Source organism: Rattus norvegicus, assembly GCF_036323735.1.
Source record: "Rattus norvegicus strain BN/NHsdMcwi chromosome Y unlocalized genomic scaffold, GRCr8 chrY_unlocalized_13, whole genome shotgun sequence".
Lineage (NCBI taxonomy): Eukaryota > Metazoa > Chordata > Mammalia > Rodentia > Muridae > Rattus > Rattus norvegicus.
Window position 1 is genome coordinate 803,969 of NW_026947371.1, and position 22,547 is coordinate 826,515.

Below are 22,547 nucleotides of genomic sequence, written 5' to 3' on the forward strand. Positions count from 1 at the left end.
TTGATATGAGACCTGTACTGGCCATCCAGAGGGCCAATCTTTCTTAGCTATTATACTTCTATTGGGCACTGTATCCAACAGTCCTAGGATCCTTTTTCCTTCTACCCTTAGCTGCATTACTGGGCGTTGGTTTAAACCCAAGGCTAGAAATGTAAGGTCGGAGCTGAAACCATTCTCTCCTCTCCCTCTAGACTGGGCTGCAAAACTTCCATGAAGCCTAGGCAAAGTAATAGTTTGGCTATTCTGTCCCCAGGGGAAATGGCAGTAATCTCTTTCAGTGATTCTACCATGTTCTTGACTACCCCAGTATAATCTGGGTCAATAACTCCTGGATGGACATGTAGTCCTGTTAAAGCCGTAGATGATTTCCCTATAAGTAACCATACTGTGCCAAGTTCAAGGGGACGTTTAAATCAGTTTCTATCAACTGTACACCCATCCAAGGAGTTAGTACGAGTCTGGCAGTGGACCAGATGTCCAGTCCTGCAGAGCCTTTAGTGGCTCTCCTTGGCCCCTCAGATGGCGAAGGGATGACCATCTCTCGTGACTCGGTTCTACATCCTAATTCTCGACTGGCACATATATTTGTGGGCCCTAGGGTCGTGGACGTGGCTCTCCATTTTTTGGACCTGCTCCACCAAAACCCGAGCTAAGAGGCTGCCCATTGATGTCTTTTACCGAGTGGCACTCATGAGTGCAATGGTTCCCCTTTTTGCACTTGGGGCACGACCCTTTTTGCCTTGGTCGTTGGCCACTTCTTGTACTGAAGAGACTTCTCCTTTCTGGACATTGCCTTTTGAGGTGCCCCTGTTGATCACACTTAACACACATTCCTGAGCGTCCTCCTTTTGTCTGCATCATCTGCATAACAGCAGCTGCAAGTCCAGCATTAGTCAAAGATCCCCCTATATCTCTACAGACCTTGTTCCAAGCTTCAAGTCCCTTATTCTTGTATGGAGTGATAGTGGCTCGACATTCCTTTGTGCAAAGCTCATAGGCCAATTGTTTAATTAAGGGCATAATCATAATGGGGTCGCCAAAGTCTCTACCTGCTGCTACCACTAATTGGGCTACAAAGTCAGAGAATGGCTCCATAGGTCCTTGAAGGATCTTGATGAGGTTTCTACTTACTTCTCCCTTACTAGGTAAGGATTTCAATGCATTTGTTGCAACCTCATTAATCTGCTGGTAAACCTGTCCTGGATAACCTGTCTGAGCATTTGCAGAGTGTCCCTGACCTAGCAGCATATCTCTATCCCAGGCAGCTTCCCCCCCCCCCTAGATACCAAGTTAGCGGCAGCCTGTTCATTGGCAAACTCAATAAGAAAAGCTCTCCAGTCCAAATACTGTCCCAGACTAAGACAGGCCAGAGGAAGTTTACTCCAATCACTAGGAGTCATGCAAAATCTGTGTAAGGCCTCAACCTGAGTTATGGTAAATGAGGCCATAATGCGATATGTCCTGACTGATTTTACAGGGACTTGATCACCTTAAAGTCTAAAGGCTCATGATACCTTTGTTGATTATCATCCACATAAACTGGATAGACCAGATGCAGTTCTGTGTGGATTGGCTTCCACTCTTCTGGGCAGAATTTACTACCCATTTGTCACGCGCCCAATTTCTCACCAGCAAGAACGACGTGTGGCAACAGGATTCTTCTGCGAACAAGCCTTTACTGTACAGCTCTCTTGAACAGGGACAGGGAGACCTCAAGCAGCAAGAATGCTCGCCTTATATAGATAGCAGCTGACACTTTGCTAATTGTACTTCGGGGATTGGCGGAGCATGAATACCTCATTAGCATGGTGCTGCTCCCTCATTAGCATATTACTGGCCAACTGATGCCAGGTGCAAAGCCTGCACATGCACAGTACTGTTGTTCACCACAGGAGGGCTCCCTGCACGCGAAACTCTACTTCCTCCCTCTACAACATTGCAGGGAGGAGCAGCTGAGGGGAACCACACAGGAAGTTCCTCCACCATTTTAGGCTTTTTCCTTTTCTTGTTCTGTCTATTCCTTAGAGACTGTTTCCGCATTTGATCTATCAACTCTTGTAACTCTTCTTCTGAATCTGTTTTGTCTGTTTCTTCCTCTGTATCTGTCTTTTCTGAGTCTGTCTCCTTTACGCTTCCCTGCTTTTCTGTCCTCTCATTTTGATGCATTTCTTGGGCAGCTTGCCCCTTCTCCATAGTTGCCTGACAACATTTTTGATCCTCAAGACAACTACGCACTAAGGGCCACACTGGATGGACCCCAGGTCTTTTCATCCCGTGTTCCCATGCAAAATCAAGGTCTTTCCCTAATTTTTCGCAACTTCCACAGTAAGATTACCAGAGACTGCGAACCAGGGGGCAATGACATCCCATTCACGCAAAAATCTCTCTACTAATGCTCCTTTTTATTTTTAGTTTCTTATGCTCAAACAGCTCTTGAAGAGCCAGAAAAATTGGATGAGACTGTGAGGTCCTCATGACAAAATCTTTCTACCCTGCTATGGCTAAATTCACCAAGTGTCTTCCTAATTTCGGTTCGCTGCTACCGAGAACTTTCTTTGTAACTACACTGAATATTTATAGCCACTTATATCCCAGGGTCGTTATGGTCCCATCTTACCTTGGGAACTTTCCAGCGCTGCCCTGACTGCATGAAGTTCTGATATCAGGAGGTCCCGTACGGGCCACCACTTGCTGTGTCCAACCTCGACCTGCAAGGAAGACATGAATAGTGAAGATCTTCTTCAAGCAGTTTTACTTAGGAACTTTGATACAATCTTCTGACCCCAGGGAACCCACACACCACACTTAAATAGCTAGCACTGCCCAATCCTAATAAGCCACGTGCGTCATGCAGATATGCTGTCACTATGCAGAAGCTAGCAGGCCAGGCAGGCATATAGCCAAATAAGGAATAGTTTAGTGAAAGGAGAGCTCACCATTGGGAGGGTGGAATGCAGAAACAACTGCCAACTTTGAGCCTGGGCACATCACAGCTGCCTACAGTCGCTTTTCAAGGAATTTACAATAAGAACTAGAAATACAATATTCATTAAATTAAAGGTCTGTAGGGAAAATACTAGAGTTTGGGAAACAGAGAAAACCTAGAAAATTGAACTGTATGTCACAGGAAAAAACCTGTGACATAGAGAATAAAAATATTCTCTTGAGGAATCTACTACACTCCATATTCCAAAATCTTTACTACCCATGCCAAGCCCCTGTCTAAATTTCTCCATTCAGAACATGTAACCACAAGTGAAGCAGAGAGAAGTCTCTAGATTTAGAGAAATGGGGTACATAAATTTTTCCACTGTATCACAGGAGACACTCCTGGAAAAGGCACTCTCGAATCTGGTCAATGTAAGGAAAGGTGCTCAGAAGTTAGGCCATGGCAGCTCTCAGTTACATCATCATTAGCCCATGCCTGAAAAATCTCTTGTAACCTGGAGAGCCCTAGCCTCATCTGTGATGTCACAAGTTTTGTCCTGACAGCAACTGCCTCTCAGATATTCCTTCAGTAATTCTATGGTTTACTAAATGTCCTCTAATACAGAGCAAATAGCCATTAGGGAGTGAGAAGAAAGAGGGTAAAAAGAACAGTGATGGGGAGAAAGAAGTTGGTCTTCTGTATTTGTATAAAAAAGGAAGAAATACTTGGTCCACTGGAAAACTGAGTGAGCCCTGATTAGGGTTGAGTGGGTTTACTGAAAAATAGCCTTTATCTGAGCTCTCTACACATGGGAATCAGGAACTGAGAGCCTCCCAGAAGCATCTGGACATCCCTGCTTGCTATGGTTCCTTGAATTCAGAGAGTTAAAATCATTAATTTCTTTATTCCAAAAGCCATGTATTGGAAAACGCCCAGTTGTTTCCTGAGAGCTCATGGGTTTTATAATTTTTCTCAGAAGAGAAAGGTCCTAAGGAAGAAGGGAAAGACAAGTATGGTGTCCTCAGTTCAGAGTACACTCCTCCTTTTTTGGATTCCTGTAGTGCAGTTTGGGTCCGTCACTGGTATCTGGGAGAGAGAAGTGTTTCCAGTTGAGTCTTCATCATCTCAGTCTTTCCACTAGTATTATTCAGACAATATTCCCTGACAATTACACCTTTAGATTTCTGAGTCAATAGGTGTGATTAGCAGGCAGTTAACTTTTCTTTTTTTCTCTCATTTTTTTTAGCAATTTTTATTACTTTTTCTAATTGGATATTTTTATATTTACATTTCAAATATTATTTCCCTGGTTCCTGTCCATGAGATCCCTAAACAGTCCCACTAACCTTCTTCCATAACCCCTCTTACTGCCCTTTGACATTCCCTTGAACTGGGAGGCAAACCTAAGGAGGAGCAAGGGTTTCTCCTTCCATTGGAGCCCAACAAGGCCATCCTCTTCTACCTATGCATTTGGAGCCATAGGCCTGTTCATACACAGTCTTTGAATATTGGTTTAGTACCAGAAAGCTCTGCTTAGTTGAATTGTTGTTCGTATGGGAGTTGAAAGTCCATTCAGCTCTTGTAATCTTTTCTAAACATCTACAAACATGAGGTTCATTTTCAGTTCCCTGGTTTGCCACTAGCATTCACTTCTGTATTTGACATGCTCTGGCTGTGTTTCTCATGAAAGATCTATGTCCAGTTCCTGGCAGCATGAGCTTCTTAGCTTCAACAATCCTATCTAGTTTTGGTGCTTGATTATATATATATATATATATATATATATATATATATATATATATATATATATATGCTTTGGAAGCTCCTACTACTAAGAATTTTGATGGAATATTTACTTGGATTCTGTGTAACTAGGTCAAGAATATAGGATCCACAAATGACAAGGCCAAATAGACTCCTTCCTGTTCTTATAACCTATGGAAGTTGAGGTTTCACTGGACCTCAAGCCATTCTTCTAGCTGACCATCACCCAGAAACTGATGTTTATCCTGGTAAAGATTCATGGTAAAACATCCAAAAACCACAAGTCTTTCCCTGGGAACACAGGAAGGTTGATATTAGAGAACTGATATCTAATAGAACTACAAAACCGCATTATATAGTCCATGTTGTCCTTTGCTTAACTAATGTCTGGTTATTTATGGATAAAATAAGGATTTGGGAGTTCATCATTTGAAGGACATACACAATATTTACACTATTATATTCACTCTATAGCTGGTCCCCTTGTGTATCCAAATTTATTGCATAAAATGGAATTGGAATAATTAAAATTTTTAGCACACATGCAGGATCATATGTCATGTCCCCTATCAATGAATGTACAATCAGGAAATGTAGTACAATATTCACTCAATTAAAGGTCTGTAGGGAAAATACTGGAACTTGGAAAACGAGGACACTTAGGGAATTGAACTTTATGTCAGAGGATTGTACCTGGGAATAAAATTAATCTCCAAAAGGATCTCCTTCTCTCCATGTTCTTAGATCTTTTCTACCCATGCCCAGCCCCTGACTAACTTTGTTCATTCAGAGCATGTAATCACTAATGAAGCAGAGAGAAGTCTGTAGCTTTAGAGAGATGTAGGATAAAAAGGTTTCTACTGTATCACAGGAGACACTCCTGGACACGGCACCCCTGAATCTGGTCATTGTAAGGAGATCTGTTCAGCAGGTAGGCCATGGCAGTTCTCAGTGACATCATCATTAGGCCCTCTCTGAAAAATCTGTTGTATCCTGGAGAGGCGTAGCTTCTTCTGTGATGTCACAAGTGTTGTCTTGACAGCCACTGCCTCTCAGATATTCCTTCCTTATATCTATGGTTTACTAATTGGCCTCTTCTTCAGAGTAAAGATCCATTTGGGAGGGAGAACAAATAGGATGAAGACATCAGAGATGGGGAGAAGGAAGCTGGCCCTCTTTCTTTGTATAACATAAAAGAAGAAATATGTGGTTCTTGGGAAAATTCCCTGTGACGATGACTTTAGTTCTTTTGTTTTCTAGGTGTACCGAGCTCTTGGAGAAGTTGCTTAAAATCCTAAAGAAATTTGGGCAGATGGTAAAGTTTCTAGGTACCCCTTTTTAGATTCAATTGTCCTGGGGATTGTATGTCTTATGGTACATGTTTACCAGGAAGAGTGATAGAGCCAGATTGATTTTTAGATGTTTTAGAAGACATGGAATTTTTCTGATATACTTGGCCTAATGATTGCATAAGGTCCAAAGGATTTTTTTTTCGATGTGGACTTTCCCTCAGACCTTTGGAAATATAAAAAAAATAGTTTTGCATTTTTAAGTCTAATTTGCACAATGAAAAATCACTTTGAGCATCTTTGGACGACATGGGATGTCCAGCATTCCCTTGAAAGCATTGTTAACTTTACACATTTCCTTCGTCATTTTTTGAATATTCCAAGGCCCTTTGGACAGATAGAGAAGGTGTGGGACTCACCTAAGGAGTAGTTGTAGCTTTTGGTGTCTCTTTTGCAGAAGAAGTCACAAGATCCCTTTTGGCAGAAGGGGGAAGGTTGAAACTGTCTTCCTTAGAGGAGAAATTTCTCAAGACTCCATCAGAAGGATCAAATCTTAACCCTTTGTTTCTAGAAACTGGATGCCTGTGGCACATTTTTGTAGAGGGAGAATGTCGACTATTTCTCTCCAGAGAGGACATGTGAAAGAAATCTACTTGGGTACATGGGATAGTTGTAAAGCATGCTGTTCAGATGTAGTAGATCCTAAGATATCCTTCTCAGGTGAGGAAGGTCTTAATGTACCATGTATATGTTTAGAAATCCTGACTGACGTCAGAATGGGGCTTAGGTATTAGAGATACCTCTGAAGATGTGACCTCTCCTAGAGCATCATGGATATATGTGAGATGGCTGAGAGCCTCATGAACAGATAAGGATGTTTCTAGATATAGTTGTGTAATTGAGGAAGTTCCAAGAAAAATTTCTTCTGCTGGAGAAGAAGAAACAGACTTTCATATAGAAGTGTGAGGTTCCCTAGCCTCCTTGATAGGCAAAACAGGTTCGAAGGCCCCTTCAGAAGTTTAGATAAAATCCAGAGCCTTTGAGGTATTAGGTAAAATCAGAGCCTGGGACTGATTGTCGGTATAAAGTAGGACTGGAAACCCTTTGTGCATACTTGGAAGAGTGTACCATCTTCTGTAGTTGGGGAAGATGGCTGACCTTGAGGCGATAAGGAAGTTCCCATAGCCTCCTGTGAAATTTGCGGAGGTCGTATGCATTCTTTTACACAAATGGAATCCAAGGAATCACTTTCCTCAGTTGCCGAGGATGGTACAGACACTGGTGTTTGCATATCATGTTCCCCTACTCCACGTTCACATACGCTTGGATCCATAACCTTCTCTACAGAAGGAATATGTCCTAGAACATCTTTTGTACATGTGTCACATCCACAAGACGTTTCTCTAGATGTGGCTGTGGGTAGAACTCCTTTAGTAGATATTTCTCGTTCCACAGACTCTTTATGAGATAGAGTACTACTCAGAGAATCCTGCTCAGTTTTGGGAAATTCTAGCATCTCTGATGTATATCTGGAAAATTTTGGAGCCTCTCCTTTTTTGAAAGAATGACCTAGAATCCCTTGAGTAGGTAGGAGATGATTTATCTCCTCTGCACATTGTATTAATACGGAGTTTGCATGGCTCATTGACTGTGTGTTGTGATAAACTTGGCTCTTTTGTGCCTGATGAAAACCAACATTTGTGCTCCAACTGTACTGCCTGATGGACTCAGGACACAAAAAGACCGTATTTCCATTGGGACCAGGCAGTTCCAGTTTCCAGTTTGTTGATCCTAACCCAGAACTCTCTGCTCCTAGATGCTGTGGGAGAGAGAGCTGATCACCCAGGACTGTAGGCTATACTGAGACTACAGGGAAGGAGAGACTGAAATTTTTGCCCAACATTGCCCACATCTCTGGCCCAAGAGGATCCTTCATAGTGCCTCTGGACACCTGGACACCGGAATATAGGAGGAGTAAAGCTGCAGGACCACCATGTTACAGACTGTGCCTGGATCTGAACTGAACTGTTCAAACAGCTCTTTCATCCAAATCCTGAGGGTGGGGGAACTAGAATTTCAGAGGAGCAGACACTCCTGGGAAACCAGAGGAGACTATTCTCTGCCCAGATTCCTGACTCAACAGGAAAACCCCTTGGGCCATCTGTGCAACACCCCCACAGAGGAATCTAAGAGAAACAGGTGAAGGTCCTGCTTGTTCCTAACCACAGGGATGACTGAAAGCCAGTGGACAGGAGAAACTACTCGACTGAGAGCAGAATACTCTGTTCCCGTAACTGGCTAAAAGAAAACAGGAAACAAGTCTACAGCAGTCCTGACAAATGAGACTACAGGATGGTCAAGCCCCTGTCAGAAAGAATTAGGCAAGCTAACTCCAGAGACAACCTGATGGTGAGAGGAGAGCACAGGAAAGCAAGCAACAGAAATGAAGAATGCTTTGGCTCATCAGAGACCAATTCTCCCACCAAAGCAAACACTGGATATTCAAACACACCAGAAAATGAAGATCTAGATTTAAAATCTCATTTTATCATGACAATTTAGGATGATAAGAAGGTCATAAATAAATCCTTTAATAAAATACAGGACAACAGAAGTAAACAACTAGAATCTCTTAAAGAGGAAACACAAAAATACCTTAAAGAACTACTGGAAAAACAACAAAACAGGAGAAGGAAATAAACAAAACCATCCAGGAGTAAAAATGGAAATAGAAACAATAAAGAAAGCAGGAAGGGAGACAACCCTGAGAATGAAAACCAAGGGTAGAGACCAGTAGTCATAGACGCATGAATCACAAACAGGATACAAGAGATAGAAGACAGAATCTCAGGAGCAGAAGATTCCATAGAAAACATACACACAACTGTCAAAGAAAATATAAAACAGAAAAAGCTCCTAGCCCAAAACATACAGGAAATCCAGGAAACAATAAGAAGCTCAAACCTAAGGATCACAGGTATAGAAGAGAGTGAAGACTGCCAGCATCTAGGGACAGTAATATCTTCAACAAAATCATAGTAGAAAACTCCCTAACCTAAAGAAAGAGATGCCCATGAACAGATAAGAAGCCTAAAGAACTCTAAATAGATTGGACCAGAAAATAAAATCCTCCCCTCACATAATAGAGAAAAGAACCAAATGCAAAAAACAAACAAAAATATTAAAAGCAGTAAAGGAAAAGGTCAAATAACATATAAAGGCAAACCTATCAGAATTACACCAGACTTCTCATCAGAGTCTATGAAAGCTAGAACAGCCTTGACAGATGTCACACAGATCCTAAAAGAAACAAATGCCAGCCCATGTTACTGTGTCCTGAAAAACTGTCAATTAAAATAGATAGAGAAACCAAGATATTCCATGACAAAACCAAATATACATAATATCGTTCTACGTATCCAGTCCTACAAAGGATAATAAATGGCAAAGTCCAACACATGATGGCAAGTAAAACCATAGATAAGGAAAGAAATTAAACTTTTCACAACAAATCAGAGAAGAGAAGCACACAAACACAAACTAACCTCAAATTACGAAAATAACAGAAAGCAACCATCACTATTCCTAAATAACTCTAAATATCAAGGAACTCTATTCCCCACTAAAAAGACACAGATTAACAAACTGGATATTGAATGAGGACCCAGCATTTTGCACTATAGGGAACACTACTCAGAGAAAAAGACCGACATTACCTCAGAGTGAAAAGCTGGAAAACAACTTTCCAAGCAAATGGTCTGAAGAAGCAAACTGGAGTAGTCTTTCTAATATCAAATAAAATCGACTTTCAGCCAAAAGTGATCTAAAAAGATAAGGAAGGAGGCCTCATATTCATCAAAGCAATAATTCACCAAGATGAACTCTAAATCATAAATATCTATGCTCCAAATAAAAGGGCATCAGCATAAATAAAAGAAACCTTACTAAATCTCAAAGCATACATTGCACCTCACACAATAAGAGTAGGAAATTTCTACAGCCCACTGTCATCAATGGACAGATCATGGAAACAGAAATTCAACAGAGACATAGACAAACTAAGAGAAGTCATGAATCAAATGGACTTAACAGATAATTACAGAAAATTTTATCCTAAAACAAAAGGTACTCACCACCTCATTGCACTTTCTCCAAAATTGACCATAATTGGTCATATAAAAGGCCTCAACAGATCAGAGAGGTAGAAATAATCCCATGCATCATATCAGTCCACCACGGGCTAAAGCTTGTCTTTAATGACAATAAGGAAAGAATGCCCACATATACGTGGAAGTTAAACAATGCTTTACTCAATGATAACCGGGTCAAGGAAGAAATAAGGAAAGAAATGAAAGACTTCTTAGAATTTAATGAAAATGAAGTTACAACATACCCAAACTTATGGGACACAATGAAAGCTGTGCTAAGAGGAAAACACATAGCTCTGAGTGCCTGCAGAAAGAAACAGGAGGGAGCATAAATCAGGAGCTTGACAGCACACTTAAAAGTTCTACAACAAAAAGGAAGGTAATACACCCAGGAAGAGTAGAAGGCAAGAAATGATCAAACTCAGAACTGAAATCAACCAAGTAGAATCAAAGAGGACCATAGAAAGAATCAAAAGAACCAAAAGGTGGTTCTTTGAAAAATCAACAAGATAGATAAACCCTTGGGCAGGATAACGAGAGGACACAGGGAGTGTGTCCAAATTAACAAACTCAGAAATGAAAAGGGAGACATAACTACAAAATCAGAGGAAATTCAAAAAACCCTCAGATCCTACTACAAAAGTCTATATTCAACAATACTTAACAATCTGCAGGAAATGACAATTTCTAGACAGATACCAGTTGACAAAGTTAAATCAGGAACAGATAAACTATTTAAACAACCCCGTAACTCCTAAGGAAATACAAGCAGTCATTAAAGGTCTCCCAACCGAAAAGAGTCTGGGTCGAGATGTGTTTAGTGAAGAATTCCTTATTTATAATAGCCAGAAGCTTGAAAAAACCAAATGCCCTTCAACTGAGGAATGAATGCAGAAAATGTGGTACATCTGCACAATGGAATATTACTCAGCTACCAAAAGCAATGACTTTATGAAGTTCTTAAGCAAATGGATGGACTGGAAAATATCATCCTGAGTGAGGTAAACCAATCACAGAAATACACATAAGGTATGCACTCATAGATAAGTGGCTATTAGCCCAAATGCTTGAATTACCCTAGATGCACAGAACACATGAAAGTCAAGAAGGATGACCAAAATGCGAATGTTTCACTCCTTCTTTAATTGGGTACAAGAATACCCTTGGCAGGGAATAGAGGCTAAGATTAAAACAGAGACAGATGGAACACCCAATCAGAGCCTACCCCACATGTGGCCCATACATATACAGCCACCTATTTAGACAAGATGGATGAAGCAAAGAAGTGCAGGCTGACAGGAGCTGGATGTAGATCTCTCCAGATTGACAGAGCCAGAATACAGCAAATAGAGAGGTGAATGCCAGCAGCAAACCACTGACCTGAGATCAGGACCCACGATGAAGGAATCAGAGAAAGAACTGGAAGAGCTTGAAGGGGCTCGAGACCCCAAAAGTACAACAATGTCAAGCAACCAGAGCTTCCAGGGACTAAGCCACTACCCCTAAGGACTATACATGGACTGACCCTGGACTCTGACCTCATAGGTAGCAATGAATATCCTAGTAAGAGCACCAGTGGAAGGGGAAGCGCTTGGTCCTGTCAAGGTTGAACCCCCAGTGAACATGATTGTTGGGGCGGGGGCTGAAATTGGGGGGGATGGGGCGGGGAACACCCATATAGAAGAGGGGGATTAGGGGGATTTTGGCATGGAAACCAGGTAGGGGAATAACATTCAAAATGTAAATAAGAAATACTCAAGTTAATAAAGATAAAAAAATTAATGTGAACAGATAAACAGATACCGGTTTTCAGTTCTTCATAATTTCAAGAAGAACCTGAAAGAGAATATATAATGTTCCAGAGATAAAATAGGGGAATTTAAATTAGCCGGCATAAATATGTTGTTAAAATTTTCTCCCTTCTGTTATCTATTAATTCTGACTATTCGTGCTATGAATGAAAATATGGTTGTAAAATGTCTATCAATCCCCAAAGCCTGAAACGTTGTGAAAAAGTTTCGTATTTCTCCCTACCGTGGGTCTTTGGTCACCATCCTTTTCATTGCCCATCTAAATTCTCTGTAAATCATGTAGATCAGAGGACTACGTGAGGATGTCACTCTCATGTAGAAGACCAATAAACTGTCTGTACTTGCATGTATTTGCTCTTGGGAGCATGTAAATAAAACTTTCAGTTCCAAGAACAAAACATGGCCATCCAATGGGACCCCCGTTAACCAAAATCTTTCTTTCTGCCATCAGTGAACTTTAGCACACTGGTAACAATGTAGACAATAATATAAAGGAATAATCCTGTAATAATAATAATAATAATAGTAATAATAATAATAATAATAATAATAATAATAACAACAACAACAACGGAATAATGCCCTGAGGGATCACGGACTAAGGAAATAACATGTTGAGCCGTGTTTTTCTAGGGATATTGTATCCATGAAAGCAAATTTCCTCACACATGAAAATCACTCACCCTGTCACGGCTTCACAGAGAGAGTTGGGAACCAGAGTGGTCTTTTCTTAGGACAAGAGAATCTTCGCCAACCTTCCAAATGGAAAACCAATCCAGACAGTCTGTGTGAGGATGGTTAACTTATGCATGACTAACACACACACACACACACACACACACACACAGCACACACACACACACACACATCCCACACACACACACATGCACACACACACATGCTCACAAACACACACACACACAGCACACACACACACACACACACACATACACACACACACATCTCTGATGTATGCTTCTTAGAGTGTCCAGGTGCACACCAGGTGTGTAAGGATGAAGTGGACCCAGGATGGTTAACTTATGCATGACTAACACACACACACACACACACACACACACACACACACACACATATACACACACACACACATCTCTGATGTATGCTTCTTAGAGTGTCCAGGTGCACACCAGGTATGAAAGGATGAAGTGGACCCAGGAACCAGTCGGTCAGCAGAATCTTGGTCTGCCTGCAAGTAAGTTAGTGTTCCTCCAAGGAATTCAGGAACTCTTTTAGAAGTTACTCGGGGAAGCGCTGTGTGCATATATTTTACTCAGGGTGAACAAGGGCTACACAAAACTTTGAGAGCATGAAGGGGTATTCGGGTGCATTTACATTGATGGAGGCCTCATTTGGTTGAGCTTTTTAATCTCTGTCCCATCCTCAGTCTGTTGTTCAGGGATCTCCATTTGACCTCAGACACAGACTCCACTGAATGTGCCCCATCCCCACCCCTGAGGTCTTGCTTGCTCGATATCAAAGGATTTCAGGTTCCGACTCTGCATTCTCCATCAGATTAAATCCTCAGGAAGGTGGCCTTCTAGATGCCATGAATTAACCAGTGCATCGAGTTTCTGCATTAACCCGTATGTCCCCTAATTTTGGCAGGTTCTCTCTGCACAGCGCTATCCCTCCATCTTCCCCACCGAACCTCTGCTTCTGTCCTCAGACGCCCTCACTCACCCACAGAATCTGTTCGAGTTTTCCTTTCAGAGAGGTCGATGCTTTCCCCCTCACCGGCCTTCTCCTTCCCTATGTCCTCTCTGCATTTGAGGATTGTAGATAAAATACGATTTAACTCACAGCTGATACTGATACCATCCGTAGGTAAACGCCAGCCATGTTTGTGTCTCTATGTCTCAGCTCCGTCTCGGGCTTTTTTTTTTTTTTTTTTTTTTTTTTCTAGTTCCATCTATTTTCCCTGAAGCTTGATGATATCATGCCCCATCCCTATGATATCATTCCCCCACCCCCATGATGTCATGCCCCACTCCATGATGTCATGCCCCACCCGTACGATGTCATGCCCCACCTCCATGATGTCATGCCTGCGCCCCTTGCTAGAATGGTTGCATCTATTCACCAGGTAACATTCTGAATGCTGCCCTGTCACCACACTCCTCCCCGCTCCCAGCATTTACAGTCCCTCTTTCTATCCTCTCCCCTTCTTCTCTGAGAGAGTGGAGGACCCCTCTCAGTGCACCCTCTCCCCTGGCACATCAAGTCTCTGCACGACATGGTTCATCATCTCCCACCAGGTCCTGAAAACCCAGCCCGGGTAGGAGGACAGGATCCACAGACAAGCGACGGGTTTAGTGAACACACGTGAAGACCATTGTGCTCCTCTGCCTCTCTCAGTCCTTCCCTCAGCTCTTCAGTGAGACTCACTGAGCTCCATCTGATATTTGTCCGTGCGCCTCTGCTTCTGTGTCAGTCGGCTGCTCGGTGGAGCCTCGCAGAGAACAATAATGCTACCTCCCGTCTGCAGACACAAGAAAGAACCATTAATAATGTAAGTGTTTCCCGTTTGCCCGTAGGATAAGTCTCTGATCCAGCCACTTATCCTTTGGCTATTCGCTCATTTCCTCTTACATATCTGTCCCTGTGACTATAATAGAGAGGGCAATTTCTGGGTCAAAATTTTGGGGGTGGGTTTGTGTCCTTATCCTTCCACCTTGGGTCCTCCGTGGCTACGGAAAGAGACCATTTCAGTATCCGTATCCCCACTGCTACAAGTCTCAGCTAAAGTCAACCTCATGGACCCCAGGGTAGCCTCACCGATCCCAGATTGCAGGCAAATCAAAGACATAGCACCCACCCTGGACAGTCACTGATTTCAGTTTATTCTCTTGGCCCTCTGTCCCTCTTGCCTGTCTCTCCCAAGAAATGATTCTCAAACCCCATTTCCCTTCCCATCCCCACAGCCACCCACTCCTTTCCTTCCATCTGCCTCCTCTCATTATTTTATTCCTCCATCTTAGTGAAATTAAAGCATTTTTCTTGGGTTTTTCTTCATGTTTAGACTTTTTTGGTTCCATAGATTGTAATGTGTGAATTCTGTACTTTATGGCTAATACCCTCTTTTAAGTGAGCATGTACATGTTATTTTGGGTCTCAGTTACCTCATTCAGAACAATACTTTCTAATTCCATGTATTTGACCACATCTTCACAATGTCCTTATTTTCAAAGATTCATAGTATTCCATAGTGTAATTGAACCACATTTTCTGTAGCCATTCTTTGGTTGAGGTGCTTCTGGGTTATTTCTATTTTCTGCTCATTATGAAGAAAGCGGTTAGAAATCTTATGGAGCACATGACCTTGCGGTATGGCAGATGTCTTTTCAGATATAAGGCCAGGAGTAGTATAGCTGGGTCTTTAGAAAGAATATCACTCATTTTCTCAGAATCCACTGGATAGATTTGCAAAGTCATTATTCGGATTTGATCTTCCCACAGCAAATGTTATTTGTATCCTGATTTTTATCTGCTTCCTAAAAGGATGTTGCCCCTGACTAGACCTCTGTCATGGAATAAGGAGATCACATATGAACCTTCTGTACATTTTAATTGTTCCATAAATGCTAGAGCCTATAACGGGGGCAAGAGGGGAAAGTTGATACTAGAGGGTTGAGGGTGGGGTTGGGTAGAGAGGCAGAAGAGGATAAGAGAGGTATAGTATTATTACCATATAATAATATACTAAACTAATATATTAATGTTATTTATATTTTATCATGATATTTATATATAATAATTTAATATATTAATATAATATATTAATATTTATTTTATATTATCATAATGTTGATACATAACAATTTAATATGTTAATATAGTATATTAATATTAATTATATTATTATAATGTTAGTATATAATAATTTAATATTAACTTATTAGAATATTTTATATATGTACATACACACACATACACACACACACACACACACATATATATATATATATATATATATATATATATATATATATATATATATATATATATATATTGAATGATCTGTAACTTCCACTAAGTTAACTCCAAGTGGACCTCACACATTAATGGGAAATGCTGAGGGCAGAATATTTTTTTTCAGTTCGGTTTGCTTATATGGTAGATCACTTTGATGGGTTTTCATAGATTGATCCACTCCTGAAGCCTCAGGAGAAAGCCTACATGATCGCAGTAAATGGCGGTTTTGATATGCCCTTGCATATTATTTTCGAGCATTTTCCCTAGTATTTTTTCCACAAATGTTCATAAGGGCAATTCGTCTGAAATTCTATCTTTGTTGAGTCGATTTAGGTGTCAGGGCGACAGTGGTGTCATGGAATCAGTTTGGCATTTTCCTCCTTTTTCTGTTTTTTTGGAGTAGGTTGAGAATTCTTTGAAAATCTTGTAGGAGTCTGCACTCAAGCAATCGGGACCTGGGGCTCTTGCTTGGGGGGGGGGACTTAATGTTTGTGTCTCTTTAGGTGTTGTAGAGCTATTTGCATAGTTTATCTTACCTGAATTTACCTGTGGTCAGGGTAATCAGTCTACACAATCATCTACTTCATTCAGAGCTTCTAATTTGGAGACAGAGGGTTTTTGAAGTGAGACCTAATGATTCTGTGACATTCATCAGTGTCCATTGATACAGCTCCCTGTTCATTTCTGATTTTGTTATTTGGATGCTGTCTCTCCACCTATTACATTATCTGTCTGAGGATTTGTCTGCCGGGTCGATGTTCCCAAGGAACCAGCTCTAATTTTTTTTTTTTTAATCTTTGTATTCACTTTGTTTCTGATGGATCACTTTCACCCCGAGTCTGATCATTTCTTGCTGTCTCCTCCTTTAATATGTATTTGCTACTTTTATTTTAGAGATTTAGTGTGTGCTGAGAAGTTGCTTGTGTCAAATCTCTGGTTTCTTTATGAAAGTGCCCTGTGCTGCATATGCATGTTCCTCTTAGCACTGCTTTTACGTCCCTTAAGTTTGGAGAAGCTGTGCCTTCATTTTCATTAAATTCTAGGAACCCTTTTTGTTTTTCATGTCTTCTCTGACCTGGGGATTCTTCAGTTGCGAGCTATTGAATTTCAATGAGTTTATACATTTTTTCTTATTGTTGAAGTCCAGTTTTAATACATGGAGATCTGAGAAGATCCAATGGTTAGCACAGTCTTTCTGTATTTGTTATGGCTTGTTTAGCGAGGGAAAACATGGTCAGTTTAGGATAAAGTTCCATGAGGTACTAAAAAGAGAGTGTGTACTATTGTGTTCATGTGAACTATTCTGTAGATATCAGTGAGGTCAGTTTAATTGAACCCCGTGTTAGTTATATTATTTATTTTTTTTTAAATTTCTGTTTCAAAGGCCTACCCTTGGTGAGAGTGGGACATTGATGTTCCCCACTATTAATATGTGAGGTTCGATGTGATATTTAAGTTTCAGCAATATTTCTCTCACCAATATTGCTGCTTTTTCTTTGGCATATAGATGTCCAAAAACGAGATGCCGTTTTGGTGGATTATTCCTCTGATGCATATGAAGTGTCCTTCCACATCTCTTTTGATTACTTTTGGTTGAAAGTCTGATTTGCTGCATGTTAGAATGGTTACATCATCTTTTTTCTTATGTCCATTTGCTTGGAAAACTTTTTCCAACTACTTAGTCTGAGGTTGTGTCTATCTCGGTTGTTGGATTGTGTTTCTTGAGTGCAACAGAAGGATGGTCCTGTTTTTAAATCTATTGTGTTAGCCTGTGTCCTTTTACTGTTGAGTAGAGGCCATTAATGCTTAAATGTATTAATGAGAAGTGATATTTTTTCATGCAATTTTGATGTTGTGGAAGCAGGGTTTTATTGCTTGCATCCTTTTTGTTTTTTGTTTTTTTGATTGGGATGTTTGAGTGTGTATGTGAGTATTTGATATGTTCTGTAGGGTGCATGGTTTTTTTGTTTGCATGTTTTTTGTTTTTTTGTTTTTTGTTTTGTTTTTTGGTAGCTGTTAGAATATTCATGTGAATATGAGATCCCTTCTGTAGGTTATGCTGTGTAATTATTAATATCTAGTGGGAGGCAGTGATGGTTCAATTTCTGAAAATGCATCAATATAATCCAGGATATAATGAAACTGAAAGAAAAAAAATCACATAATAATCTCGTTAGATGCTGAAAAAGCTTGCAAAAATATTCCAAACCCCCTTCATGTTAAAAAATGAGAGCGACCAGGGACACTAGTTCTATGCAGAAACATAATAGAGGCAACAGACAGCAAGCCGGTACCCAACATCAACTTAAATGGAAAGAAACATAAAGCAATTCCATTAAAGTCAAGGACCATGTAAGGATGCCCACACTCCCTACTCTGTATAGTATTTGAAATACTATCCAGGGTGAAAGCATGGTTCAAATTTGGTTCTGACATGGAGTATGGCCAAGGCCTGTGAAGGAGGAATGACACAGAGCTTTAGAAATCCTGGGGTATGGCACACTCTTCAGCACAGTCTCGTTGGACCTTGGTGAGTCATGAACCCAAGGAGGACTTCATGCAGAGTGTCGGTCGGTTATTGCACTCATATCTCTCTTAATCTAAGAAGTGCATGAAAATCCTCATGTAGTTTCCCACCACTCAGAGGGCAGCGCCATTGGATTTTGCAATAACAGTGGTCAAGGTCTTTTAGGAATTGCCTCTGGGGCAGATCAGTGCTTCCATCATTGCCCGAGGAAATGTAGTATGGTCAGCGACGACCACCAACCTTAAAACACATTTGGAAAAGTAAATAGTTTGTGAAGCTGGTTAAGATGTTGTCCCTACTGACTCTGATGTAAAACACAATTTATGTAACAATTTGATGTTTGGAAAGACTGGGACCTTTTAAGGTCAGGGATCAAGAACAATGGCGGGATAGGCTAATGGTGTGACTGTCACAAAGGCTGGACTGTTGATAACTGATTTCTGATTGAGTTTTACCCTCAGCTTCCTGATTGATTTAATAGATTGCCACAGATGTGCATTCTGATCATTAAAAGCAGATATGACATTTTTATGCAGATGTTTAGATTTCTATTTTTTAAGACTATTATAAGAGTACTCTTAAAGATAAATAATACAATACTTAGCCATTTCTCTGTAAATTCAAATTGCTTACTTTTGAAGTTATGTTGGCCTTGAGAATAATTTCTTTTCTTTAGGTGTACTATAAAATATTTGTTCTAATACAATATTGGGTATCACCTTATTTCAGCACTAAGCTAGAGAAGAAAACAAGAACATGACCACATTTGTGTAATACAATATTCAATAAATTAATGGTCTAGAAGGAAAATATTGCCTGTTGGGAAACAGAGAAAACCTCGAAAATTGAACTATATGTCACAGCAATGAACCTGGGAAGAAAAATATTATCTAGAAGAATCTCATATACTCCATGTTTCTAAATCTTTCTACCCATGCCGAGCCCCTGACCATCTTTGTCCGTTCAGAGCATGTAACCACTAAGGAAGCAAAGAGAAGTCTCTAGATTTAGAGAGATGGAGTATGTGAAGGTTACCACTGTGTCACAAGAGACACTCCTGGAAAAGGCCCTCTCGAATCTGGTCAATGTAAGGAAGGCTGTTCAGCAGGTAGGCCATGGCATTTCTCAGTCATCATCATTAGGCCCTGGCTGTAAAATCTCTTGTATCCTGGAGAGCCCTAGCTCCTTCTGTGAGGTCACAAGTGTTGTTGTGACTGCATCTGCCTCTCAGATATTCCTTCAGTACCTCTAAGGCTTACTAATTGGCCTTTAATTCAGAGTGAACAGCCATTTTGGAGGGAGAAAAGGAGGATGAAGAGGTCAGAGATGGAGAGAAGGAAGATGCCCTTCTATCTTGGTGTAAAAAAAGGAAGAAATACGTGGTCCATTGGAGAGCTAAATTAGTCCTGGGTAGGTTTTTAGTGGGTTCCTTGAAGAGACAGCCTTGATCTGAGTCTTCCACATATGGGAATCAGGAGCTGGGAGCCTCTCAGAAGCATCTGGACTTCCCTGTTCTTATGGCTCCTGGAAATCAGAGAGTTTATATCATTCATTTCTTTATTCCAAAAGCAAAGTGTTGGAAAGGGCACAGTTGTTTCCTGAGAGCCCATGGCCTTTATTCTTTTTGTCAAGAAGAAAAATGTCCTAAGGGAGAAGGGATGGGCAAGTATCTTGTCTTCAGCTCAGAGTAAACTCCTCCAGGATTATGATCCCTATAGGGCAGTTTGAGTCTGACACTGATATCTGGGAGAGAGAAGTACTTCTAGTTGAGATTTCATCATCTCAGTCTTTCACTAGTATTACTCTAACTACCATTCCCTGACTGTGACCCTTGAGATTTCTGAGTCAATAGTTGAGATTAGCTAGCAGTTTCTTTTCTTTTATTTCTTCCATTTTTTTTTATTTTTTACCAAATTTTATTGCTTTCTTAACTGGATATTTCTATGTTTACATTTCAAATGTTATCTTCTTTCAAAGTTTCCTGTCAATAAGAACCCTAACTGATCCCCCTACTCTACTTCTATAACCTCCCTTACTTCACCTTGACATTCCCTTAAACTGGGAGTCAGACCTGGGAAGGACCAAGGGCTTCTCCTTCCATTAGTGCCCAACAGGGCCATCCTATGTTACATATGCAGTTGGAGCCATAGTTCTTTCGATGCACAGAATATTGGCTTAGTACCAGAAATCTCTGGTTCTTTGGCATTGCTTTTCTTGTGAAGATGAAAGCCCCTTCAGTTCTTTTGGAGCAATGCCCTTGACGCCCTCCATTGTTGATGTTATTATTATGGTTAGAATTAAGTAGGATTATTTTCATGGAAAATCCCCAGCCAGCTTTATAATACTAATACAAATCTGGTGGTCAAGAAAAATAATAACATTTTAAAGTTGTCCTGCTGACTAATAATATGACAAACCTTTTACATTTCTGATATTATATCAACATCAGCTGATTCCATGACGACACCAATATTGTATCTTTGGACTGAGTAAATGTTTCTTACTTCTCCCCACCCTATGTTACCACTGTTATGGTATAAATTCAGCCTTGGAGGAAAATAAAATTTTCACCTTGATCAGAGTCTTATCTTAACAACCTACGTTGTTACCCTGGTACCCAGTTCTATTCCAGGCACCCTCAGACCTCTCACTTACAAATGGCACCCAAGGAGAGGCTCTTTGAAGGTGTCCTAGAGGAGAAAGTCATTCCCTGTAAATAGGCTGGTCTGTCTTCTTTGTTTTTGAAAGCCTTTGCTCCCCCTTGGAGTTTTTGCTCCCACCCACCACCACCTCCTAGAGCTTCTGCTGAGAGATGGCACAAGCATTCTACAGTAATCTTTTGTGACATGACTCAGGGAGTCACTCAGGACACAATGAATATGGTTATAAATTTTAAAAAAAATCTTAGATTTTGTAAAAATATTGTCCATAGTTCCCCCAGGAAGGAGCAATTGATTCAAAAGATAGTATAGAGTTTGTGATAGTTTAATGAATGAGCTAACACTTTTACTGAAGTCTACAATCTGTAGGGAATAAAATTTATGTGCATTTTGGGTACAAGGTTGCCTCTCCTTGTGTGAATGAGCAACCCCACATATGTGGATTAGAAACCTTATACACTCATGCTACTGCTCCGGTCACTTTGTCAATCTATGCTCCGTGGTTGCACTCCAGAAGTGGTTCACTATGGGGTTTTGGTGCATCACAGGGAACTGTACTCCCTCCAAACCACAATTGGTGAAGAGATCACAGGTAATCTCAAACAAGTCAGTCTTTTCTGTTCTGTGTTACTTTCTGTTTTATCTCCATGTCATGTCTCGTCTTTGTTTCATGCTGACTTGTGTTGTCTGCCTCTGCTGTCTGAAGGGTTTGAGTCCCCACTGGAAAAGGTTTAGAGTCCACTCGGGTGTCACTATTGGTCCTGTAAGGGGCTTACTGTTGTGACAGGGTGACTTGCTAGTTTTCACAAGCCATAGGGCCTAGAGGATGCTCTAGGAGGAAAAAGGAATCTAGGGGACACTCTAGAATCCCATTGGGAGGTGGGATCAGATGGTCTTCCTCTTCCCAGAAGCAGCTAAGGTTAAGCTTCATTTTGGGCCAGGTACTGAAGGTAACAGACATCTGTGGAATTCACTTATAGAATGATTTTTCTTGGTCCTGTTTTTCTATTTTGTTTTCTTTGGTATTGTTGAGTGTCCTTTTTTGGCTTTTGTTTAATTTTTGGGCTTGGGCTGATGATAGTGTTTGAAATCATGGAACTGTTTGCTGTGTTTCTCAAGAAGTTTTACTTGGTCCTCTTGGTGCTTAACTTGGAAATAATTTGCTTGAGAGAAATTGCTTTCTGTCAGGGAGCCTGCCTTATCTGCTGGCCCTATTGCAAGTGAGGAGTTGATCTTCATCATTAAGTCCCTTCCTTGTTAGTCATCATTAACAAAGACACTGCCTCTGATCCTATCACTGCAGCAGTCAGTTCTTGTCCCATGGTCAAAATGCCCCAGGTTAGGAGTCAGGGTAGTCCCTAAAATAGTTTAAGAAAGACTCTGCACCAGACTGCGCGGAACTTTGTTTTGCCAGACAAAACAGGCT